Source organism: Hordeum vulgare, chromosome 7H (assembly GCF_904849725.1).
Source record: "Hordeum vulgare subsp. vulgare chromosome 7H, MorexV3_pseudomolecules_assembly, whole genome shotgun sequence".
Lineage (NCBI taxonomy): Eukaryota > Viridiplantae > Streptophyta > Magnoliopsida > Poales > Poaceae > Hordeum > Hordeum vulgare.
In genome coordinates, this window is record NC_058524.1 from 59,321,299 (window position 1) to 59,328,508 (window position 7,210).

Consider the following 7,210-nt stretch of genomic DNA (forward strand, 5'->3'; position numbering starts at 1 on the left):
GCTGCATCTTAGAGACTTGGTTATGTGAAAAATGGCATGCATTTTCTAATACGAATTGTCACTCCTCTCGGTAAGAACCAAAGAAACCAAACAAATTCAACACGGAGTTCTTAGCTCGAGATCATGTGACCTTGGGTGAACAGTAAAATATAAAAAACAAATTGGGTTAAAATTCAAAAAAATCTTATTTTTTGTCTACAAATATTGATTTATATTTCACATGCGTGCAAAATATCATGTTCGATATCATGTCGAGTCACAGACGTGGAGGTCTGGACGAAAATACCGACACTAAAAAGTAGATTGTTTTTGGTAGCATTTTGGAGCATCAATTATTTTGGCCCAAACATCCGAATCGTGATTTCATCATGAAAATTTGCACGCATACAAAAGACACATAATGTTTGTTGCCAAAAAAAATCATTTGTTCTAATGTGTTTCCTATTTTTCAGATTTTACAGTTCATTCGACCTCACATGAGCTCGAGCTAAGAAATTGACTTACTAATAAACTTGCCATCTTTTTAGTATGCATAACATGGTATATTAGAAATTATTTTTGGCGTAATGTTTCAATTCAACTTGCCTACCATGTACCCATTTTTATTCTATGGAATCAAATAGACAATTATTTAAAGTACAAGATTCCGTATCAAAAGCCAGAACTTGTCATATAGCCAATGCCATTGTTGCCTTTAGTACATACATGCTAATTAAAGACAAAAAAATTTATCTGCGGAAAAAATAGACGAGCATAATGTGTTAGTTTTACTAAAAAATAAAAAACACATACTACTTGAAATATTTTATTGTATAAGTCATACCTTTAGTTTAACACAACATACCCTTCACCGAGTCAATATTATTGGGGAACTCGGCAATGTGATGGATCCCACCAAGAGGTGGCGAACTCTTTACCACACTAAGGGGCAAGATGGGACACCTCATTGTCAAACTAATGAGGCATTGTACAATGCAAGACGAACATATAAGATAAATTATTTCTTCTTTGTATTGTTGCTTATTTATAAATGGTACATGCTTAATTAGCCATCCCACTTAAACACTCATGCATAAGAAAAACTTCATTTATTTTAATGTTGCATTACATAAGGCCTGATAAATCTGTCCCCTCCCCATCATTGTGTTTCATCTCTCCACCGAGAATTCCTTCCACGCAATCACTTCAAAATTTGTGTCCGATTCTATTTTTTATTCGATCCCTTTTCACATACCCCCCCCCCCACACACACACACACACGGGTACACACTTAAAATTAAGTGCATGCTCAAGAAATATATAATGGGGTGATGACTGGTGATTGGGAAGAGTAAAAGGGAGATTTTCTTGTTTCTTTAGAAAAGAAGGATGACCCCCGGCCTCTGCATCTGAAAGATTAAAAATGGGGAGAATTTCACACCAACTAGGGATGCATACAACCATATTAGTATGAATACCAAGATAAACATCGTCTTCGGAATTTTTTTAAATGAGTATCAAGATATTTCTTGATGAGTAGTTCCACCACACATCAAACTTGATCCTCAATAAATGGGGGAAAACCACTATGCATCACCTGTAAATTATAGAAATTGAACTCGGGTCGTTAAGCTGCACAACCGCATGCCCAACCAGTGAGTCAAGGCTCTCTTTGCTAAAAGATGATCTCTTTGAACAAATGTTAAGGAATTTTTTTTGTCACACTCCTTCTAACTAAAGTGAAATCATCATATATATTTGCTTGTGAATATATTAATTTCAATATATGACACTAAGACACAATCTGTTGTGAAATATATCCAAATATCTATTTGCTTTCTACAGATGATATGAATGCACAATCAAAGACTGTTATATGGTGTTCTTATCCATGTATCACTTTAGCCTATATGAAGGGAACGACAATCAATCTTCGTACATACCGTATCTTGGGATTAATAAGCCGTTTTAAAAACTTGGGGTTAATACAGAGAAAGCTCGTTCTTGTTTCCCGTGTTTCCTACTTTGTACTTGTATTGTATGAGATCTACTACTCCTACTACTTCTTGATGCAATAACTGAAAGTCCCATGTGAATGTATATGCCTGGAGAATCAACATGTGCTTGAATGCTTAGGAGTGCAGTGGTACCAATTCAATAGAAAATTAATCTTCTTCAGAACGAACATTGTTGAGTGTTCTATCAACCTGTGAATTTTCATGAATAAATGAATTCCATGGTGAAAATAAACATAAATGCTAACAATCATATTTAGTCATTCCGAGCGAATGCCCTCAGGCACATCGGATCCCAAGCGTGAATCATAGAGTGTTCACTCACACGCACCACTCTGAGTGAATTGCAAGTTAACGACGTTAAACGGCTCGTTCAGGATGGCAATACGAGCGAATACATTTGGGGATGGCAATTTCTGTTTCTAGAGTATATATGTCACCTTTTTCGTTGGTGTACCATGGCCATTCCCTTAAGTCGGCATGGCAAATGCTAAGAATGGTAATTTCTGATATATTCTTTTTTAGGCTGGCAATTCTCCACGCTACAATCATGGCAAATACTTGAAGCACATGGTAGTTACTCGGCAACATGACAATTTCCTGATAATTTTTACTTTAGAACATGACAAATCCCTATACAAATAGCATGCCAAAATTATCTGTTTTTGCATGACAAGTCTGGACCGTTCGCTGAGAGTGTTTTTTTGGAAACAAATACATGTGTCATTCCTACCCAGGGAAATGATATTTCGCTCAGGTGACCTCCAAAGATGTATTCATTGCATTATTCATGTCCAAAATAAAATTCATGCTCGAGAATGGATGTTTCTAAAGCATTTTAGTGGTTCAATTTTGTTGTTCTTTTTTCCACCAAGAGCACCACAGATTTTATTTGTTCACACAAAACTCACATGAAAATAAGAATTATTTGAATACTTTTTCTATTTATTTATTTTATCTTTTTGGCGCTGGCAAGATGGCGAAAGAACACTTTCATGGCAGGTATCACATACCTAAGGGACATGCACACTGTGTAAGGCAGAAATTACAAAAGATAATACATACACTCTCACACGGTAGTCACACATGGTAATAAGATTGAAAATGCAACTAACAATGCCTGGAACAAACGGAGACAAATTACAAAAACAGAACACTGGCGCAGCCAGGCAGCAGCTTCCTCCCGGGTGGGTAACTGGGGATCGAGCTACCATAACATGCATCAGTAGGCACGACCTTGCCCGGCTGCATTTACTTATTCATAGTACTACAAAATATGAGTAAACAGTTCGGAAGGGAAACACATAGTGGGAACCATGAACCGATTTGCGGCCGCGCCTTATATGAGCGAGCAGCCGGTGACACATTCTGTGACGCACGTCAGCTTGGCCGTGTCCTTGCAGGTCTGGCATGTTGGGAAGAAAAAGGATGCGGGGTTGCAGACGCCGGTGCATGATGCATTCTCGATGCAGGGCCGGCAGGTGCCGGTGCAGGAGCACGCATCAGTGCAGAGCGCGTTACAGTCTACCTGTCCCATGGCCGACGGCCCCATGGACGACAGGACCAGCACCACGCAGAGGGCGACGGCCGCCGTCTTAAGCGCGGAGGCCATTGGTGTTTGTGTGGAGCTAGCTTGAAGAAGATATGTCCTAAGGCGAAAGAAGAAGAAGAAGAAGCGGAAGAAGACCGTAAGACTGGGTAGAGCAGGTCAGACTGATGCCAATAAGACGGGAAGCGGCGCTATTTATAAGCAGCGGGAATGATGCACTATGCTTTGAGATAACATGCACCATCTTTGATGCTGACTCACCGGCAGAATATATAAATGAACTTCCTCTAGGTAATGAACTTATCGTTTTCCCAAACATTGCCAAGTTGACAGTAGATAGTTTTTACAGGACACGGTTTAACTCGGTCCGGTCCCAAAAGTAGTTTCTTCCTCTTCTTTTTTTGCGGAACCAAAAGTAGTTTCTTCTACTACACTTTTTTTTTGTAGTATCTTCCGTTTCATTTCATGACAATTAAACTTTTTTTCTAGTGCCCTCTCTTGCAATTTTTCTCGTTTTAAATCTCCCGAGAGCATGACTAGAGACGCGACCCCCTTCACAAAAAAATCCATTGGAGTTGATCATGGTGATGCACCGGTCTTTGATGGAAGTGAAATTGCTTAAATCCTCAACTAACAAAAGAGCCCGTGTGTTGCAACGGGATAAAAAGAAAACACACTCTTAACCCAATAACCATGATTTAAGACCACGCCCACTAATTGCTGCATATTTTTTATTTAGTTTTTGAAACACCTATGAGATTAAACATTTGGCTATTCATTTCATATGCATATACACAATAATAATAATGATGATTCTGTTTATCCATCCCGCCGCCCCTCTGCACTTTGGTTGGATCTCTTGAACCGCTTGTCGTGCCGCCATATTTGCTTCGATTTGCAAATTTGTGTGAGATAGCTACCTTTTCAGTTGAAACAAAATGTGCTGCCTGAAACTGTTTTTGGTAGCGCAGCCTGGTTTTACAGAGCGATGTCTGATTTTGCATATAGTGTGATCTCAAATTCAAGGATGCGAGAATTTGTTCATTAAAAAATTCAAAATCCTTGTCCTCAGACACATCATTTTCCCTTTAAAAAAAGTTTTTCAACTTTTTATGTAGAGTATAAAAGGTTAATGAGGATGTACTCCACTATTCTTTTGAGAATCTACTAATAAAGTTCGAATGCTTTGCACATGGGTCAAGGTAGCGTTCAAAGCGAGCCCAGATCTAGGACCGTAGGCCCGGCCCATGTGCAACTCAGTCCTCCCCTCGTCTCTGGTAACTCCGTCACACTCCTCACCCACCCAGATCTCCACCGCACCGACCGATCCACCCACCCACCCTCCCAACTCCGGCCGTCGGCGATGGCCGTCGACGACCTCCTTCCCTTCCCGGTCCCACCGTACGCGCCGCAGGTCGCGGCGTGGCTGGCCCTCGCGGCCGCCGCGCACTTCCTCCACGTCCCCTCCCTCCTCCTCTATGTCGTCCCCTCCACGGGGCCGCGCACCGTCCTCCGCCCTGTCCGGCTCCGCCGCGCCCTCTGGCAGGCGCGGAGGCGGGGGCCCACCGGCCTCCGACGGCTCCGACAGCTGTACCGCCTGCGCCTCTCCCACGCCACGCTCGCCTCCCGCCCACACTTCGTCGGCTTCCACCTCTCCCTGCTCCTCCCGCTCGCCTTCCTCTTCGTCGCGCTCCTCCGCTAGGTCGCGCTCGCCTCGCCGCCTCACCCGGCGCACCTCGTCGCCTTGCTCGCCGCGCTGCTCGCCGCCACCATGCTCTCCTCGAGCCCCTTTGCCGGCTTCGTCGCCTCGTTCGCCGCGCTCCCCGCATGGCGCTCCGCGCGCGCCTTCTGGCGCGGCATCGACCAGCCCCGCACCGGGCTCGCCGACCTCGCATCCTCCGCCTCCCGCGCGCCTCCTCCTCCACCTCACCGTCCTCGTCTCCTCCGCCGCCTCCATCCTGCAGTGTTGCGGGTTCGTCGACGGCCCTGAACTGGAGGTCAAGCTGCTGGCCTCGTCAACTCCCCGCGCCGTCCACATCCCCGCGCACGTCCCTACGTGCCTCGCCGCCGCATCGGAGCGCGCCACCTCTCCTCTGCTCCAGGCCAGCCGCCGCCTCGATCTGGATCGAAGGAGGGCAAATTCCCTGCTACCTTGACCACGGGGAGGGGTGTTTCTATAAAAAACGAAACGTTTTTTAACTAAACAAAGGATTGCGGGTTAATTTCTCTGAAATAGAAGGATTTTTTTGTAAAACCGCCAACGACGGACGACAGAAGCGCTCGGTACTTTATTATTATTCTTATTATAGGGGAGATATTGACACATGTCAGCCCCGGCCACACCAAGAAGAAGTAAATTCATGGTCATACTATTATGTAGATTTAGATAAAAACACTAGTGTTAAAAACGCTTTTATATAGTGGGATGAAGGGAATACAAGGGAAAAACGCTTTGATATGGACATCAGCTAAGTTCAATTAATGGAAAATCATCTGGTATATACATCCGTAAGAGCTTCTGTTCTGAAAGTCAGAACTTCTAATTTTAATTGACTAGCTAAGTCTTCTCTATGTGTCGTCAAGAAAAAAAACACATGATAATATGATTGATTTCCCATCCACCTTTAATCACTACCCATCGTATATCGTTCAGTATTTCCAATAATGTTCCATAATGCTAAAGGTGACAAAAAGTTATATATGTACACTTTTTGCTTTGCAAACAATTTACAAATCACGAACAAGTTTGGGATTCAAAACATTTTTCATATTTCTGGACTTTTTTGAGTTCTCTGAATTTATTTTTAGAGTTCCCTGAACATAATTTGAATTGACGAACATAACATGAATTTGTGAATGTTTTAGAATTCATGAACAGTTTTTAATACACAATTTTATTTATAATATTCTAACATTTTTCAATTCAGTGAGTCTATTTGAATTAGTGAAAAAAATTGTATTTCATTTTTTTTAATTTCGTGATATTTTCTTATCTAGAAACCGTCATAGGTAAAAATAAAGATGTAGAAAGATGCAGGTCCAAAACTAAGTAAAAAAGTCCCAAGCTCCTGGGCCGGTCCATTAGTTTGAAGGTATGAAAAACGGCGATCGCGTGAAACGGACGATGTGAGTGCTACGTTGGCTATTTCTCGCTTGAGGCGAGACGGTAGTTCACTCTCGTTGAAGGTTTTTCCTCCATCGTGTTGTATTGGGTGGACCCATTCACGCACGCAAAGCTAGAGAAAATAACACAGAAAATTGGAAAAGTAGGGTGTAGCGATCGATCACTAGTTTTCACTGAGAACACGGGCGCCCCTAGACACTCCACCTAAATCCATTTCATGGTAAGTAGTAGAGGCGCGTCCTATTTGAGGAGATTCAAGCCGGTTATCTTTGTTTTTTTCATTTCCTTTTGTTGCTTTTCCTTTTTTAGCTCTATTTTTTCATTCATTTTGACATTTTCTTTCTTTGTTCTTTCGGTTTTCTTTGTTCTTTTTGTTGTTATTCTACATTTTTTAGATGTCAACAACATTTTTCTAATACACATCAAACATTTTCTCAAATGCTTGATTAACATTTTCTAAATGCAATATTAACCATTTTTAACACATGGTGAACATTCTGTCTATACACATTTAAGATTTTTCAAATGCTTAATTAACATTTT

The 7,210-nt window shown here is 42.0% G+C and overlaps 1 pseudogene; it reads left to right on the top strand.

Moving 5' to 3' along the window:
- The first annotated feature begins 4,906 nt into the window (after positions 1-4,906).
- LOC123408275 lies at positions 4,907-5,699 on the top strand (annotated as a pseudogene).
- The last annotated feature ends 1,511 nt before the right edge of the window (positions 5,700-7,210 follow it).